We start from the raw sequence: 20,015 nt of genomic DNA on the forward strand, positions 1-20,015 counted from the left end.
TCATCCCTGACTTGGAATTCTATGCACTTATGATTGGAACTATTAGCAAGCATCCGCAGCTAGTAACGTTCATGAAGGTAAAACCCAACCATAACATTAAGATATATTGGTCCCCCTTCAATCCTGTATGCATCAATTTCTATGCTAGGTTGAAGCTTCTGTCACTCTTGCCCTCCAATACATAGTCCTATCAACATACAACTAACCCTATGGTGTGATCCACGTGCGCGCTCATATGATGGGCACCAAAGGACAGCAACATAACCACAAGCAATTTAAACCAATCATAGCAATTCACCAATTACTGATTGGACAACGAAAATCTACTCTGTAAGTGCATCTAGTGCCACCCCTAGTTGGTTTTGGAGTATTGACGATAAACCTAGTTGAGGGACTAATGTGTTTGTGAGAATTGCAGGATAACACAGGTAGAAGTCCCTCATTGATTCGGTTTTCCTACCAGAGATGACCCCTAAAAATGTATGAAGACATTGAAGTCAAAGATGGTATATGAAGATATTCACATTGAAGACTATGACAAGAGAAGACATCGCATGATGCCTATGGAGCTCGAAGACTTAGATCTTTCGTAATTCTTTTTCTTCCCCTTTGTTGAGTCATAGGAACCACCATACTATTAAGTGGGGTCCAAGAGAACCAGTCAGAATAATTGAAGTGATGCTTAAACAAAACCTATGTCTTTGAGTGAAGACTTTGAGAGCGAATCTTGTCCAGAGTCGGACAAGTCAGCTTTGCTTGTAGCCCAAGTAAAGTTGTCGTGTGAGTTTGAAATCTGACTGTTGGAACACGTGTCAGTTCCTTAGTGACCAAGGGTCATTTCGGACAAATCAGGTCGGGTTGCCAAGTGGCTATAAATAGCCCACCCCCTACAACCATAAACGGTTGGCTGCTCAGATTCAGAGTACGGCTTTTGTCGTTTGAGAGCAACCCACCTCGAAGCCTTTGAGAAAGAATTCCTTGCGAGGATAAAGCCCTAACCACCCAGATCCAAAGAGAATTAGGCATCACTTAAGTCTTCTTGTCTGTGTGATCTGAAGACTTATTACACTTGAGGACTGTGCATCCTCCAGCCGGTTAGGCGTCGCGTTCTAAGCATCCAAGAGACATTGTGGATTGCCGGTGAACGAAGTCTGTGAAGGTTTGGGAGTCTACCTTGAAGACTTACCAGAGTGATTGGGCGAGGTCTATGTGACCTTAGCTCAAGGGGAATACGGTGAGGACTTGGTGTCCTGAGCTGCGTGTTCAGGACTGGGTGTCCGGGACTGTGTGTCCTAAGGTTTAAATACCTAGCCGCCCTAACCAGGCGTACAGTTGTCACAGCAACCGGAACTGGTCCAACAAATCATTGTCTTCAACGAGTCACTGGTTTCATCTTCCCTTCCCTTTACTTACTGTTACTCCTTGTGAAGTCATTGTATGATTGCACTATCTTTTATCTTCACTGAGTGACTGCGTTTTCTGTTTGGCTTCATAATATCTTCCTACCTGATCCTTACTACATTGCTGCTATTAGTCATTGTGCTTTCACTCCATTGAATACTTGACTATGGCTTGCCTAGTGTAGTCTACCTTCCGCTGCAGGGTAATAGGTTTATTTCTATCGTTTGTCTTCATAACTTCCACGTTTTGAAGACTTTCATAAAAATCGCCTATTCACCCCCCTCTAGTCGATATAACGCACTTTCAATTGGTATTAGAGCAAGGTGCTCCCTTGTTCTGTGTGATTCGGTTTAACCACCTGGAGTTTTAGCTATGTCGACTGCAGGGATAATTAAAGTCTCCGCTGCATGCCCCGTCTTCGATGGAACCGAATATCCCTACTGGAAGAATAAGATGCGCATGCATCTTGAAGCCATTGACGTCGACCTATGGTATGTCGTCAAGAACGGCGTTCCCAAGGCTGGAGAAGGTGTCACTGCTGCTGATGTCAAGAAGTTCTTTCAACTGGACTCTACTGCCAAGAATATCATTTGTGGTCATCTGACCAATGGACAGTATGGCCGTGTGATTGCTTTGGAAACATCTAAGATGGTCTGGGACTGGCTCTCCAAGGTCAATGAAGGCGTCTCAACCCAGAGAGATCAGAGAATCAGTGTCCTTCGCAACCTCTTCAACCGCTTCAAGCGAAATGACAATGAGAATGTCCAGCTCACATTTGACCGACTCACTGACATCACAAATGAGCTTAAAGCCCTCGGCGCTACTGAGATCACCAAGCATGAAGTCGTCAAGACACTACTGAGATCACTTGATAGTTTGTTTGACACCCTATCCCTGATGATTCAAGAACGTCCTGATTTCAAGACACTCGATCCGTCTGGCATACTTGAGAGGCTCAACACACATGAGTTTCAGCTTTCTGAGAAAAGAGATATCTACGGTCCAAACTATGGGCGAACTCATGCTTTGAAGGCAAAAGCTGTCTCCTCATCTGAAGAAGAATCTGACAGCAGTTCGGATGATCCTGAAGACATTGGAAGGGAACTTTCTATGCTTGTGAAGAAGTTCCAAAAATTCACCAAGAAGAAAGGTTTCAGAAAGTCTTCCCGGTCAAGCTCAAGGAATGATGAAGCTTCTGCTCACGACTACAAGAAGAAAACATGTCACAAGTACAAGAAACCTGGCCACTTCATCTCTGAGTGTCCGCAGTGGGACAATGAGAACAAAAAGAAGAAGAAGAGCAAGGAATATGACTCTGACGACAAGAAGAAGAAGAAATACTCAAAGTCTTCTTCCAAGTCTTCCTCAAAGACTTCATCACACAAGAAGAGCTCATCTGGCAAGGCACGTGTGTTTGTTGGAAAGGAAATGGATTCAGAGGAGGAGTCCGCTTCTGAGGAGGCGTAGGTGGAGTCTGAGGAGGAGTCCGATTCAGGCGTCGCAAGTCTGGCTACAACATACTTTGCCAAGTCCATCTTCAACACTGAAGACAATGACGTCATCACCGACACCGATGCAAATGACAAGGACTACTCCGCTTCTACCTACTGCTTCATGGCACGCGGTGCCAAGGTAAACACACGCACTACTCACTATCAAACATCTAGTGACAATGACTCTGACTGTGGTTCAAAACCCAACTACAAAACACTTGCTAAAATTGCAACTGGACAACAGAAAGCTATGGAACATATTCAAAAACTGTTAGACAGAAGGGATGATCTATTAGGTGCAGAAATGACTCGATCTGAGTCCTTAATTGAAGACATAAAAAATCTTCACGTTAAGTATGAGGAACTTGAAAGTCGTCATGAAACGCTCTCAACAACTCATGAAAAGCTTTCCTATGATTATCTTCAAAGGAAGCAAGATCTTGAGAAATTGAGAGCGGCTCATGAAGATCTTCAAAAGGAAAATGAGTCACTTCGCGCCGAACAGATCAGCTCCGCTCAGGAAGGATTTGAACCACCATGTCTTAAATGCATTGAGCGTGATAATGCTACTACTGTTGCTGAATGTTCTACTGTTGTTACTGTTGCAATATCTTCAACTGTTGATGTGGGAACTAACCCCTCTGCTGAGGATTCCACTGCTATTGCTGATGAGAATGCTAGGTTGAAGACATTGCTTGAAACAGGGATGTACAGAAGTCTTAAAGGGCATCAGACACTATGTGATGTCCTCAAAAAGCAGATCTTGAACCGATACCCGAGGAAAGAGGGTGTTGGGTTCGTAAGGAAAATGAATGTTGATGGCTCTTACTGGAAACCTGAGCAGTACCCCAAAACCACATGGGTTGCTGCAAACGAATTTTCAGCAGATCCATCCACCCTATCTGGGTTCACTTGTGCAAACCCCATTGTCATTGATGAATCCTTTGATGCAAACTATAAACTGTTTAAGAATCAGAATGGTGAAGTGTTTGCCAGGTACATTGGTACTAACTGCAGGAATGGACCGCCTATGGAGAAGATCTGGGTTCCGAAAAAGTGTTTGGAGAATCTTCCTGTGAATGTCATCATGACACCTCACGTGAAGAAGAAAAACCTCAGACCAAAGGCTTCATACGGTCCAAAGGCTTCATACAGACAGAGGACTCACCTGAGTCGCACTAACGCAAATGTTTTGCAGGGAAACCATACTCAGGCCTATGAATATGAGAGCGGTTCATCAAACCGCCATGTTCATAAGACCAAGAACTATTCTGCTTATTCTTATGAGTACTATTGTCCGCCTGCAAGACTGTTTGCTAGGGCTCCAAAGCGAAAGTTCTCAGATGCTGCACTTAGACTTATTGCTTCTAAGCCACCCTTGAAGATGTGGGTGGCTAAGAAAGCTTAACTCTCTTTTGCAGGGAAAGGTCTCCAGCAGAAAACCAAAATCATCTGACGCTATTGCTGGGGACCTTAAACATCTTGTAGGGCGCAAGATCAAATGCCCGAATAGTCTTACTATGTACTTCGTTCCTGAATCGCTTGCTACTCTCCCTATCAGTCCTAATCTAGATCTAAGCTTTCATAACCCACTGGTTCGTCAAATGTTTTTGCTTCACAATTCTCTTCGTGAAGCCTATCCCCCTAACTGCACTGTAGGGTACGACACTAGCGTCTTCAGAATGGATTATTGATAATGGGTGTACAAATCACATGACTGGCAAAAGAAGCCTTCTTATGGACTCAACCTTACGTCCATCCGACAAGAGCCACATCACATTTGCTGACACTGGTAAAAGTAAGGTATTGGGTCTAGGTAGAGTTGCAATCTCAAGGGATCAACACATGGATAAAGTCATGCTTGTGGAATCCCTTGGCTTCAACTTAATGTCTGTCTCAATGCTTTGCGATTTAAACATGATCGTAATATTTGGAAAATATCGTTGCCTTGTTCTAATGGAATCTGACAAGTCTCTAGTATTTGAAGGGTATCGAAAAGATGATTTGTACGTGGTAGATTTCTCAGCAGGACCACAGCTTGCCGTATGTCTTCTAGAAAAAGCTTCAGAATGTTGGCTCTGGCATCAGAGGCTTGGGCATGCTGGCATGAGGAACCTCCACACCCTGGCAAAGAAGAAGCATGTCATAGGCATCGAGGGCGTCAAGTTCAAGAAAGATCACTTATGCGGTGCCTGTGAGGCAGGAAAGATGACGAGGGCCAAACATCCCTCGAAGACAATCATGACTACTACTCGACCCTTCAAACTGCTTCACATGGATCTTTTCAGTCCCACTCATTACTCAACTCTTACTACTACTGCTTGTCTCTATGGCTTTGTCATTATTGATGATTATTCTAGATATACTTGGGTGCACATAATCCTTTACAAGACTGAAGTGCAGGACGTCTTCAGACGCTTCGCCAATCGAGCAATGAACAACTATGGCGCCAAGATAAAGCATATCAGAAGTGACAATGGCACTGAATTCAAGAACACTGGCCTTGATACATATCTTGACACCTTGGGAATCACACATGAATTCTCAGCCCCGTACACGCCACAGCAGAATGGCGTCGTCGAACGCAAGAACAGAACACTCATTGAGATGGCCAGAACGATGCTAGATGAATACAAGACTCCAAGAAAATTCTGGCCTGAAGCCATTGATACTACATGCCATACAATCAATCGTGTTTATCTTCACAAGCTTCTGAACAAGACATCTTATGAGCTCCTTGCTGGCAAGAAGCCAAATGTCAGTTACTTCGAAGTATTTGGCGCCAGGTGCTGGATCAAGGACCCACATCACACCTCAAAGTTTGCACCAAAAGCACATGAGGGTTTTATGCTTGGATATGGAAATGATTCGCACTCCTACAGAGTCTTCAATCTCTTACATTATAAAGTGGTTGAAACAGTGGATGTGCAGTTCGATGAGACCAACGGTTCACAAAGAGAGCACCTGCCAAATGTGCTAGATGAAGTTCCATCCAGTGAATCAATCAAGCTAATGGGAACTGGAGAAATTATACCTTCTGAAGCTCATCCTGAAGAAGAACTTATCATCTCAGCACCTGATCAACCTGAAGACAATGCTCAGCCTGAAGACATTCCCTCTAACAACGACAATGATTAGCAAGAGCAAAATCTTCGCCCTGTACGTCCTCGTGTTGCCAATGTAGTGCATATTGAAAGAGTAATTGATAGCATCAATGCACCCGATCCACTCACTCGTTCAAGGGCAACTCAGCTAGCAAATTTCTGTGGGCACTTCGCATTCATCTCAATAACAGAACCCAAGAAAGTTGAAGAAGCCTTCATGGAACCTGAATGGATTCAAGCTATGCAAGAAGAGCTTCAACAGTTTGAGCTGAATAATGTATGGGAACTGGTTAAGCGTCCCAATCCTCGGAAGCACAACATAATAGGCACAAAATGGATATACCGCAACAAACAAGATGAGCATGGTCAGGTTGTCAGAAACAAAGCTCGTCTCGTTGCTCAAGGATATACTCAAGTGGAAGGCATTGACTTCGATGAAACATTTGCTCCTATGGCTAGACTTGAAGCCATACGCATACTGCTGGCCTATGCAAATCATCACAACATACTTCTTTATCAAATGAATGTGAAGAGCGCCTTTCTCAATGGCAAGATTGAAGAAGAAGTGTATGTTGCACAACCACCTGGCTTTGAAGATGCAAAACATCCTGACATGGTATACAAGCTCAACAAGGCACTGTATGGCCTCAAACAAGCCCCTCGGGCCTGGTATGACACACTCAAATACTTCCTGAAGAGCAAAGGCTTCATACCTGGTTCCCTCGACCCCACTCTCTTCACGAAGACATATGATGGTGAACTGTTTGTGTGCCAAATATATGTGGATGACATTATCTTCGGCTGCACCAATCAGAAGTACAGTGAAGAGTTTGGATTTATGATGCAAGAGCAATATCAAATGTCTATGATGGGAGAGCTAAAGTTCTTTCTCGGTCTTCAAATACGACAGCAACGCAACGACATCTTCATATCTCAAGAGAAGTATCTCAAAGATTGCCTGAAGAAGTTCGGTATGCAAGACTGCAAAGGCTTCACGACGCCAATGCCAGCCAAGCATCATCTGGGTCCTGACGACAATGGTAAAGAGTTCGATCAAAAGGTATACCACTCCATGATTGGTTCTTTACTTTATCTATGTGCATCTAGGCCAGATATTATGCTTAGTGTTTGCATGTGTGCTCGATTTCAAGCGGCACCAAAGGAGTCGCATCACTTAGCTGTGAAGCGAATTCTTCGATATTTGGCTCACACCCCAACTCTAGGATTATGGTATCCAAAGGGCTCAGAGTTTGATCTGGTTGGATTCTCAGATGCTGATTATGCTGGTGACAAAGTGGATCGCAAGTCTACATCAGGCACATGTCATTTTCTGGGACGATCACTTGTATGTTGGTCTTCAAAGAAGCAGAACTGTGTATCTCTCTCCACTGCTGAATCTGAATACATTGATGTTGGATCTTGCTGTGCTCAGCTTCTATGGATGAAGCAAACACTCAAGGAATATGGCATTCATCTGAAGCAAGTGCCACTCTACTGCGACAACGAAAGCGCCATCAAGATTGCCAACAACCCAGTTCAGCACTCGAAGACAAAGCACATTGAAATTCGTCATCACTTTCTCAGAGATCATGTTGTGAAGGAAGATATTGATATCATACACGTCAACACTGAAGAGCAATTGGCAGATATCTTCACCAAGCCCTTGGATGAGAAGAGATTTTGCAAGTTATGGTGTGAGCTAAATATCCTGGAATCCTCAAATGTCCTGTGATCAGGCACACATCCTAACCCTTATGCATATTGATGACTTAGATGTGCAACACACGAAGTAAAGTATATCTTCAATCAATGAAGACATACATTCTAAGTGTGAATACATTAATGTGGAATTTGACTTCGGAGCGCCACGATAATTGTGCACCGTGTCTGGGTCTAATACTTCCCATACGGTGGGTAACGCCACCACCAAATGTTCTATTTGAAGTGTTTCACTCATGGCGTTACCTTGCTATGTCTTCACATTTGGTTTGGCTTCAATCTCAACATGTTTTCATGATTATCTTCACTATGTTGATTATATATATATATATATATATATATATATATATATATATATATATATATATATATATATATATATATACACTAGTGTTCTGTCCTCTACAGCATTCACTTATAGCTATGTCTTCTTGTTGAATCTTTTGAACTAAGTGAATGTGATCGGACCCTAACCTCTCTGTGCTTTCTATCTCAAACTCTATCTCTCCAAATCATATGCATTCTATTGAAACTGTCGAATGTCTTCTCTGCGTCCTTGTCAGCAGAAGATACAGAGATAAACCTTAAGTACACTTTCAATGCTCATTCCTCCACATGAAACCCGGAGAAGTAGGAACGACCACCCGACAATCCAGGCGTGCGTGGGATGTGGAACAAACCCCAAAATTCTGCATGATGGACACATGTTCCTCAGATGTGAATCGCCAGGGGCACCTGTGTAATAACGCAGTGCCGCCCCTGTACCTATAAATACACACTTCACGGCGGTCATTATCTCTTCTTCCACTCTCGCACGAACCCTAGCGCCACCGCTAGCCCTCGACGACGCCGGCGACGAAGCGCTTCGCTGCCACAACCTCTTCGACGCCGTCTTCACGCCGACCGCGGACATCGTCCTCTCCGCCGTCGCCGTAGATGTCCTCCGTCGCCAAGTTAGGGCACAGAAGATCGAATTGCTCGGCCTCCTCTTCCACTCCGTCTAGCAGTTCTTAGTGTGGTAAATAAAACTTCCTTTTTACGGCACCGTTGATCCTATGGCTTTGTCACTTTCTACCACAAGCAGTTTCTATTCACACAAGTTAGATCTCTCTCATACTGCATCTCATAACATGCCTAGTATATTCACTTATGCTTCACAAAGTAGTTAGATTCCTCACTTGTACTGATCTCTGGATTCGTACAAATCTGGAACCAACTCCTTATCTATGAGTGAATGTCTTCGCACGATGAGATCAATGTCTTCTAAACTGATTTATATTCAAAATCTTCTAAGAATGCATATGACCTCTTCCCCTTCCCTCGCACCTTAATGCTGTCACAGGTACATGTCCGTGGGAGAATCCCTTGGTTCTCATAGTCTGCATTCATTTGCAGAATTCTTACAGCATCATATCAATTCTCCCGAAGCCAGTTCATGTCTGTCTAGTAAGCGAAAGCCATTGAAGCCTTTGAACATATTGAAGCCTTTCAGTTTAAAGTTCATGGCTTCAGAGAAATCAGCAAGGAAGGGTGGCAGAAAGCGTCGTGGAGAAACATCAAGAGATCTGCCACATGACCTCTCAGAACTGTACAAGACAGATCCTGAAGAGGATTACAATCAGCGCAAAACACGACTCCAATGGATTCGACGCTATTGGGCAGAACAGTGGTTCAAGTATAGATTTGTGACAAAGGAATATGCTGAAAAGAATGCCATCAAGCGATCATGGGGAGACATCCTCTACAAAAATCTTCAACCCAAGACCAGAGATGAAGCCATTGAACAAGGCTTCTATCCCTGCATGGTCCGTGGACCACAGCCTGCGGATGCTGACCCAACGTCACTGCTATGGTGTCATGACGACATTCTGTTCAAGCGCAACTTTCAGTTTGCCCAGAACTCAGCGAAGCAGAACAAGAAGACATTGGGACTAGACTTCAACCCTGGTCCTTCTGCTCCAAGGGCTGACAGCACCCGTGATGCAGAACCCAATGTCGTCGGTCCTTTCTACAACCTTGAAGGTCTCATCACCCATATCTTGGTTCAAGGGACAGCCGTGAATGAGCCCGCAGCTGACGCTGAATCAGATGAAGCGCCTGCAGCGCCGAAGCCAAAGAAGTTGAAGAAGCCTAAAGCTTCAAAGCCTGCCCCTTCACCAAAAATCTCCAGAGCGAAGCCACTGGCAACTGCACCTCCTGAAGACAGTGTGCAGTCTGAAGATTTGTCACGCATCTCCAAGCCCCAGAAGGTCAAGATGCCTCTGCCACACACCGGCCAAGAGCTAACTACTATTGCCATTCTGCGCAATGATGCCATTGATCTGTCAAGTGATGAAGATCTTGCAGATGACGCTCTTGAGCAACTCATCAAGAGCAAAGAAGAAGCAGAAATCTTCAATGATCTGACTCTCTTTGATGTAACAATCATCCACAACTTCATTGATGAATGGTTTGACACGCCAAACATCAGCTTCGACGATCTGCAACTACCCATTGTCCTCAGTGTCGCCTTCCATGGTGCCATTGCTTCAGAGTTAGCCATCGCCCAGCGCATTGTTGAACTGAAGCAGAAGATTGACTTTGAGAAATCTCAGTTCAAGAAGCATATGGCCAAGCTCAGCGTGCAAGACGTGAAGAACTTCAAGATTATGCTGCACGAGCTCAAGGAAGCCTTTCTAAAGAAACGTGCAGAAGCTCAGGGTTCTCGTGAGCGCATGAAGGTCTTGGCTGATAGGTGTGTGCAAGCCTACAATGAGGCTGAGAAGCGCAAGGCCCTTGGGCGTCCTGGCATCGACCCCAGGATGGCTGCCAAGAAGACGAAGAAGCCCGCTATGGCTGAACCCAAAGCACCAAGGCAGGAAGCAGATCCCCTTGTCTTCCCAACTAGCATGACTGGCCCGAAGCCAAAGGCCAGGTCAACCGCTTCAGAACTGAAGAAGACCAGGACTGCTGAGGCTGAAGCAAGGAAGAGAAAACATCCTGAAGCCTCTGCTACTGCCCCTGCCAAGAAGAAAAGAAAGACCAAGAAGGAACGGGCTGCTCCCACAGAGCCCTTGATTGTTGAACCCATTTCCATTGTTCACCCCGACGCCGATCCACAAGAACGTCAACTGACTGTCCATGAGCCTGCTTTCACAGAGGCTCATGAAGCTGAAGACTTTCCAGCAGCTGATCCCATCGCTGCTGAAGACATTGGTCACCATGACCATGTTGAAGATGATGCAGCCCTTCCTCAGCTAGAGCACCAACAGGTATCATCGCCTGTGCTCACGCACAGCGAACCCATCAGCATTGGTCGTCCACTGACGCCAATTACACAGGATGCTTCATGGGTGGATCGCCCACAAGAGGAAGAAGACTTTGAGGCCCAGCCAATAGCAACTCCACAGGCGTCACCCGTGTTGCGTAGGCTTCACAAAGGTCCAAGACCTCAAGTCTCTGCTAAAGACAATCCGGCTGCATCAGCCGCTGTAGAAGAAGTCCCACAAGTTGCCACTCCCCTGTCCCACCAAGAAGCGGTTCTCGAGGAGAACATGATCGTGACCGACCCTCCTGCTCGTCAAGTGGAGGTTGAACATCTTGAGGCTGCCACCACCAACACCACTGAAGCCACTGACGCTGTCATGGCTGAAGCTAATGTGGAGCCCTCACCAACAAAAGCACCAAAAGTCAGCGAAGCCACTGATCCCGCCGCTTCTGTTCCTGCATCTGCTGCCGGTCCCCAGTTCGACTATCATGTTGAGCACAGGCCTCAGGTGCAGAAGCCAATCCCAAGATAGCCAAGGTTCCCAGGTCCTGCATCAGCACCTGGCTCCTTCAATATCAATGGCTTCAGAGCAGACAACATATTCTTCAATAGCTCCAGGAACCCCTACTCAAGGGAAAGAATATCATCTGATCGATTCTGGAGTTATCCGCAGCAAAGCTATTACTCATGCGTTCTTTACAACCAAGGTCACATCTTCCCACACAAGCGCCTTGACATTGAAGCAATAGCTGGTCTGCCCTGTCTGGAAGAAGCTCCGGATTGCTTCAAAGAGGTTGGACTGCTGCCGTTGGTCACTGACCAAGAGCATTGGAATGAAGAGTGCTGCTCCAATTCTATGCCACACTTCACATCCGCGGGTATAGCAGAGATCCGAAGACTTGGGTCCTGGAGTGGATGACAGGAAACGTTCATCACGAAGCCAAAGCATTTGACATGATTGAGCTCACTGGTTTGCCCACTCCTGGCGATCTCTACGAGCATGGCTGTCAGCTTCATAGTGAAGCTATTGAGAGCATCTTTCAGAAGACTGAACCTAATATGAGTCAGATGCTCAGTATGATGAAGCCATTTCCCCAAGATGCTTCTTATGCCACGGAGTTCTTCGTTGAAGACCTTGAGTATCTGCCAAGAACCATTTATCACATCATAAGGCGAACTCTCTGGCCAATCAAAGGACATTCTCCCCATGCCAAGCTGGAAGGTGCAATGAAGACTTTGGTCTTCTACATTCTTCATGGAAAATGCTTCAATACACAGGATTTCTTCATTCGCCAACTTGCTGCATCTGGCTCTGATCTGTTTGGTTTGAGGTTCTACGCCCCTTGGGTGATGCGGCTGATCAAACTTCATGCCGCTATATCATATCAGCCCTCTGCCCGCAATCATCGGATCTTTTTTCCTGATGTGGATATGTCTATTGAAGCCATCTATCCTGAGCCTACCAAGGAACCTCTAAGTCTTCAGAATGCAGAGCATCAAAGTTTTTCTCAGAACATTGAAGGCGTTGAAGCCGTAACTCGTGTGTATCCTTTGGCTGGCACTACACGTGCACCGCATCCTGCTCTCACTGAAGCCACTGACAGTACAACTGCTCCACGACCCAAGAAGCGCACTCGTGTTCTCAACGACCGAGAGCTTCTTGTGGCTCTTCATCAGAAACAGGATAGGCATCATGACTGGCTGAAGCATCAAATGCAAAGCCTCTTGGTGGATGTTAATCGCATTCGCAATCTTGCCACCAAGAATGCTTTTGTTGCCCATGAAACCTCTCGCCGCACATGGAAAGGGCTGACACTGATGTGTTCCGAAGATGATCTTCAAGAGGATGGCTTCTTTGAGCGATTCAAGTTTGACTCCACACCTCCTCGAAGGGCAGTGCTGCGACGAACTCCATCCCTTGAAGACTTTGAGTTCTCTTCCTCTGCTGCAACTGTGAATGCCAGAGTGATCGAGGATGAAGATGATGCTACTTCACTGCCACCTCCTTCAGCATGCTTCAACTCTGCTCCAAGCCCTTCTGCACCGCCAAACACCACCAACGACCCTGCTGCTTCACCTACTCTTCATGGGAACGAGTAGATGCTCTATGTCTTCAAACCTTTTTGGTCCTTACTGACAAAAGGGGGAGAAGCATATGAGTTTGATAGTCTTCAAGTGGGTCCATATGGGCGGGCGCTTTATATTTTGCTTCGTGCTTACAACTCTCGTTTTGCTACATTTGGTTCTTTGAGTTGTAACACTTAAACTCGATGGCCGTCTGCTACTTATTTGCCACCTTGTGTTGCGATGATAAATTCCGCATGTGTGACGATAAATTCCGCACTTAGATCATTCTGCAGACGTCCATTTTCCATTATGCATGTCATTATCTTCACATACTTTCTCATGCATAGTGGATTGTCAGCATAAGTTGAAGTGGATCTCCACAAGTACAACCTTCCATGTGCATTTGCATTCCAAAAGCAAATTACTTATATGCACATCTTCAGGGTGAGCCCTTGCAACTTATGAAGACAATTCCTTATCCTTTACAATTTCACAGAATATATTCCCCGTTGAAAACTTCAACTAGTTTGTCATCAATCACCAAAAAGGTGGAGATTGTAAGTGCATCTCGTGCCACCCCCTAGTTGGTTTTGGAGTATTAACGACAAACCTAGTTGAGGGACTAATGTGTTTGTGAGAATTGCAGGATAACACAGGTAGAAGTCCCTCATTGATTCGGATTTCCTACCAGAGATGACCCCTAAAAATGTATGAAGACATTGAAGTCAAAGGTGGTATATGAATATATTCACATTGAAGACTATGACAAGAGAAGACATCGCATGAAGCCTATGGAGCTCGAAGACTTAGATCTTTCATAGTTCTTTTTCTTCCCCTTTGTTGAGTCATAGGAACCACCGTACTGTTAAGTGGGGTCCAAGATAACCAGTCAGAATGACTGAAGTGATGCTTAAACAAAACCTATGTCTTCGAGTGAAGACTTTGAGAGCGAATCTTGTCCAGAGTCGGACAAGTCAGCTTTTCTTGTAGCCCATGTAAAGTTGTCGTGTGAGGTTGAAATCTGACTGTTGGAACACGTGTCAGTTCCTTAGTGACCAAGGGTCATTTCGGACAAATCAGGTCGGGTTGCCAAGTGGCTATAAATAGCCCACCCCTACAACCATAAACGGTTGGCTGCTCAGATTCAGAGTACGGCTTTTGTCGTTTGAGAGCAACCCACCTAGAAGCCTTTGAGAGAGAATTCCTTGCGAGGATAAAGCCCTAACCACCCAGAGCCGAAGATAATTAGGCATCACTTAAGTCTTCTTGTCTGTGTGATCTGAAGACTTATTACACTTGAGGACTATGCATCCTCCAGCCGGTTAGGCGTCGCGTTCTGAGCATCCAAGAGACATTGTGGATTGCCGGTGAACGAAGTCTGTGAAGGTTTGGGAGTCTACCTTGAAGACTTACCAGAGTGATTGGGCGAGGTCTATGTGACCTTAGCTCAAGGGGAATACGGTGAGGACTGGGTGTCCTGAGCTGCGTGTTCAGGTCTGGGTGTCCGGGACTGTGTGTCCTAAGGTTTAAATACCTAGCCGCCCTAACCAGACGTACAGTTGTCACAGCAACTGGAACTGGTCCAACAAATCATTGTCTTCAACGAGTCACTGGTTTCATCTTCCCTTCCCTTTACTTACTGTTACTCCTTGTGAAGTCATTGTATGATTGCACTATCTTTTATCTTCACTGAGTGACTGTGTTTTCTGTTTGGCTTCATAATATCTTCCTACCTGATCCTTACTACATTGCTACTATTAGTCATTATGCTTTCACTCCATTGAATACTTGACTATGGCTTGCCTAGTGTAGTCTACCTTCCGCTGCAGGGTAATAGGTTTATTTCTATCGTTTGTCTTCATAACTTCCACGTTTTGAAGACTTTCATAAAAATCGCCTATTCACCCCCCTCTAGTCAATATAACGCACTTTCATACTCAGACATCATAGGATGGAAACACATCATTGGATAATAATATGAAGCATAAAGAACCATGTTCAAGTAGAGGGTACATCGGGTTGTGGGAGAGTGGACTACAATAGATAGATGGGGGAAGGCGATGAAGATGTTGGTGAAGATGACAGAGGTGTTGGTGTAGATTGCGGTGACGATGATGGCCCCGGTGGCGTTCCAGCGCCACCGGGAGAGAGGGGGAGAGAGCCACCCTTCTTCTTATTCTTCCTTGACCTTCTTCCTAGATGGGAGAAGGGTTTCCCCTATGGTGAGCCCCTCCGAAATTGGATCCGTCTCTCTGTCTCTCTCTGTTTCTGCATTTCAGATTCTGGCCTTTCACCGTTACTTATATTCACGGAGATCCGTAACTCCGATTGGGCTGAAATTTTAACACAATTTCTATCCGGATATTAGCTTTCTTGCAGCAAAAGAAGGGGACCAACCGCCTTACATGCTGGCCACAAGGTCCCAGGGCGCGCCACCTGCCTCGTGGCACCCTCGGACACCGTCTCGTGTTGATTTTTCTTCCAAAAAATCACATCTATTCCAAAAAAAAATCTTCGTCAGTTTTTATCCTGTTTGGACTCCGTTTGATATGGATTTCTGCAAAACAAAAAACATGCAACAAATAGGAACTGGCACTGGACACTGGATCAATATGTTAGTCCCAAAAAAAGTATAAAAAGTTGCCAAAAGTATATGAAAGTTGTATAATATTGGCATGGAACAATCAAAAATTATAGATATGACGGAGACGTATCAAGGACGGATCCTTAGCACCCTACTGGGAGGGTGCTTGCTGCCAGGCAAACCACCTTGGTGCTCCCAGCACGGTCGCTTGAACTGTTGAGCGGACTCGAAACAGGACAAGAGCGCGGCTAGTAGAGGGTAGGCCACCTTTCCGTTCTCAGCACGGCCGCATGAACTATGAGCGGACTCGATACAGAGACAAGGGTGTTGCCAAAAGAGGAAGGGTCCCATAGTGTGCAGGTTTCCCATACAAGGAAAGAGATCTTTTGAGGAGGACAGACTCATATAGATGAAATTAGCCAAAATTTTACATGACTTAGCTTTTCGGGGCCACGCGGATGGCTCTCGAAGCTGCAGACGGCACCAGAGGGCGGCCAATCAATGTCGCCTTCTTCCTTCGAGCCATCCCCATGAAAGAGTCATCGTGTCGGCTCCAAAACCAGATTTCCATGGCTTGCGCCCACTACCTGGCGTGCCAAAGATGTCGTGGGAAATGACACCTACAGGATCACAAGGAATCCCTTTTTGCTACGGTTGGCGGGCGCAGGGCTGTGGAAAGAGCGGGATTGAGAGATCAACATGGGGGGGGGGGGTTATCCAGGTTCGGGACGCAAGTGATGTGTAATACCCTACTCCTGCTGGTTTCTGTTTATCTGGTGTTATTGGACTAGCTACATGGCATGCAGGGTCCAAAAAATCCGAATCCCCTCTCAGTATGCTGCGGGCCTCCTTTTATAGTCAAAGGGGTTGCCACAGTGGCACACAGGAGGTGGAAAGCTATACCGTAATCGAGTCTATCTCCTGGCACCGTAGGAAAAACGCATTTAATGCGCGGCAAGGAAGCTCGTCCCAGCTGTCGCCGCCTCGCCTGGCTTTGAAGCGCGTCCAAACTAACGAGGCGTGTAGTGCCACATTGGCTGGCTGCAGAGTTGGTGCGGTGGCTGAATCTTCATGAAGATCTGCATGCCACCATGCAGGTGCTTGCCGAGTCAGCCTAGAGGCCGCACGTCTCCACGCAGGCGCCTGCCTAGCTGGAGCTGGCAGCTGCATGGGAACGACCATGGAGTCTTGGCAGACGTGGGCCTGGCTGCGGCCCCATGGATGTTTTCGGCAAGAGTCTTGCCGAGGCCCCGACAAGGGCTTTGCCGTGGCATCGTGGTCGTCCCCGGCAAGGGTCTTGCTGGGGGTCTCGTGGGTATCCTTGGCAAGGATCTTGCCGAGGATCGTCGTCTTCTGGTCATCATCTAGTCTTGTGTGCTTCTGGTCTCCACAAAGATTTGCATGCCACCATGGAGGTGCCTCCCGAGCCTCGGTTCCAAAGTGGTTGATGGTGTTGGAACCCGTGGGCTCAAGGGGGGGGGGGCTCTGCTGGTGTCGGGCAAGTTTCCCCGGCAAGGTTCTTGCCGGGGTTGTGGAGGCCGCCCCGACAAGGGCCTTGCCGGGGGAGTCCACCTCGCCCCTCTGCTCTTCGTGTTTCTGGCTTGGCGTTGTTCTGGTTGTCTTGCAGCTTTGCTTCCTTCCTCTTCCCCGCTAGGTGTGGTCGCATGCGCGGCTCCAACTGCCCGTGCACAAGTAAAGGGGTACAAAATAGGACCCCTCCTTTTGTGCACCGACACTTGTGCATTCAAAAATCTTTAAACCAATTTTGCCACATGTGTCCACTATATCTACCTATATGCGGTATTCTTTCGCCATTCTAAGCTAATTTGTATGTGCCATCTCTAATATTCAAAATAAATTTCTCTTTTGTGTGCACGTAACGCTCACGAGGCGGTGAGGGGTGGCTAATATTTTCCATGTTAGATGTGTTATTCTCATGATGAGTGTTTATTCACTTGTCATTGCACGAGAGTAAGGCAAAGGTATTAGGGATGCCCAGTCCTCAAATGAAAAATGAATTTACTTTATGTTGTCAAATAATAAATTCCTTGGAAAGTGTTGGTATGAAAGGCACCTGTGGATACGGTTAGCCATGGAAAGTGAAAGTATGGTGGAAATAGGAATAAACTTTAATTTATGTTTGGGAACTGCCTATGATATATCTAGCATGGAAAGTGTTGGGAACTCTAAGTCATTTTCGTTGGTAGGAAAAGTATGCCTCTAAAAATGTTTTTATCTTTAAATTTTCGCTTTGAGCTCTGGCACCTCTACAAATCCCTACTTTATGCAATTTTTATTTTTAATTTGAGTCTCCATCTTCTCTTATAAAGCACCAACTAGGGGGCACTATGATCATACTTGAGCACTGGGTGTAGCTAATGTGCGAGTGTTTCATGATTGGATCAATGCTTGAGCATGATGGGCTAGGGATAACTTATTTTAGCGTTGATATTTTGAAAGACTCGGTTGCTTGTTGATATGCTTGAGTATTTAAGTTATCATGTAAAAACTAGACTATTCCTTTGAACAATATAAAAGTCCAAATGTCCATGCTATAAATAAAAGAATATGAGATGACAAGTTAGGCAGCATTCCACATCAAAAATTCTATTTTTATCATTTACCTACTCGAGGGCGAGCAGGAATTAAGCTTGGGGATGCTGATATGTCTCCATTGTATCTATAATTTTTTATCATCCCATGCTATTATATTATTATTCTTGGATGTTTTATAGTCATTTTATATCATTTTGGGGTACTAACCTATTGACATAGTGACAAGTGCTAGTTGCTGTTTTTTTGCATGTTTTTCACATTGCAGGAAATCAATACCAAACGGAGTCCAAACGCAGCTAAACTTTTTGTGGATTTTTTGGACCAAAAGACAACCAATGGGCTGAAGAAGCACTTGGGGGTGCTCCAAGGGGAGCACAACCCACCAGGGCGCGCCAGGAGGCCCAGGCGTGCCCCGGTGGGTTGTGCCCACCTCGGGTGCTCTCCGGACTACCTCTTTGCTCTACAAATACCCCAATATTCTAGAAACCCTAGGGGAGTCGACAAAAATCAATTCCAGCCGCCGCAGAGTCTAGAACCACTAGATCCAATCTAGACACCATCACGGAGGGGTTCACCACTTCGATTGGTTCCTCTCCGATGATGCATGAGTAGTTCTTTGTAGACCTTCAGGTCCGTAGTTAGTAGCTAGATGGCTTCCCCTCTCTCCTTTGATTCTCAATACAACGGTCTCTTGGAGATCCATATGATGTAACTCTTTTTGCGGTGTGTTTGTTGGGATCGGATGAACTTTGAGTTTATGATCAGATCTATCTTTTTATCCATGAAAGTTATTTGGATCTTCTTTGATCTCTTATATGCATGATTGCTTATAGTCTCGTATTTCTTCTTTCATATTTGGTTTTTGTTTGGCCAACTTGATCTATTTATCTTACAATGAGAAGAGGTGCTTTGTAGTGGGTTCGATCTTATGGTGCTTGATCCCATTAACAGAAGTGGAACCGACACGTATGTATCGTTTCTACTAAGGATAAAACGATGGGGTCTATTTCTACATAAATAGATCTTGCCTACATCATGTCACCATTCTTATTGCATTGTTCCATTTCTCCCTGAACTTAATACACTAGATGCATGCTGGATAGCGGTTGATGTGTGGAGTAATAGTAGTATGCAGGCAGGAGTCGGTCTACTAATCTTGGACGTGATGCCTATATAATGATCATTGCATGGATATCGTCATGATTACTTGAAGTTCTATCAATTGCCCAACAGTAATTTGTTTACCCACCGTTTGCTATTTTTCTCGAGAGAAGCCACTACTGAAACCTACGGCCCCGAGGTCTCTTTCTCATATTATTTGCCTTTGAGATCTATTTTATTTGCCTTTTATTTTTAAATCTATTAAACCAAAAATACAAAAATACCTTGCTGCAATTTATTCTTATTTATTTTATTTGGCGTTTGATATATCAATCTACTACAATTTATTCACGTTCGTTTGCCAATTTCTGGCGTTGTTACCCGAAAGGGAGAAGTGATGGTGTAGATGGCAAGGGCAGTGAGGACCACCTTAACCAATATAGTCCAACTAGGGGTGGCCATGAGCTAACCAATCCAAGGGGCAAGCTTTTGAGCAGCTTTATCCTCAAGTGAAAGGAAGTGCACAACTTTAATCCTCGATACCGACAGCAGAAGCCCCATATATATACATCATGGGGAAGTGCGTAATCTTGGATGGGAAGTGATGTAGGATGTCGTGAAGATCAAGGCTTGCAAACTGAATTGGAGCCATCATGCTTTTGCTGCAAAGACCAGGCCAATGACCTCCCCAAAAGTGTCATGGATGGAGGCAAAAAATGGAGACATCTTCGTTGATGGGCTTC

Source organism: Triticum dicoccoides, chromosome 6A (assembly GCF_002162155.2).
Source record: "Triticum dicoccoides isolate Atlit2015 ecotype Zavitan chromosome 6A, WEW_v2.0, whole genome shotgun sequence".
In the NCBI taxonomy this organism is placed as follows: domain Eukaryota; kingdom Viridiplantae; phylum Streptophyta; class Magnoliopsida; order Poales; family Poaceae; genus Triticum; species Triticum dicoccoides.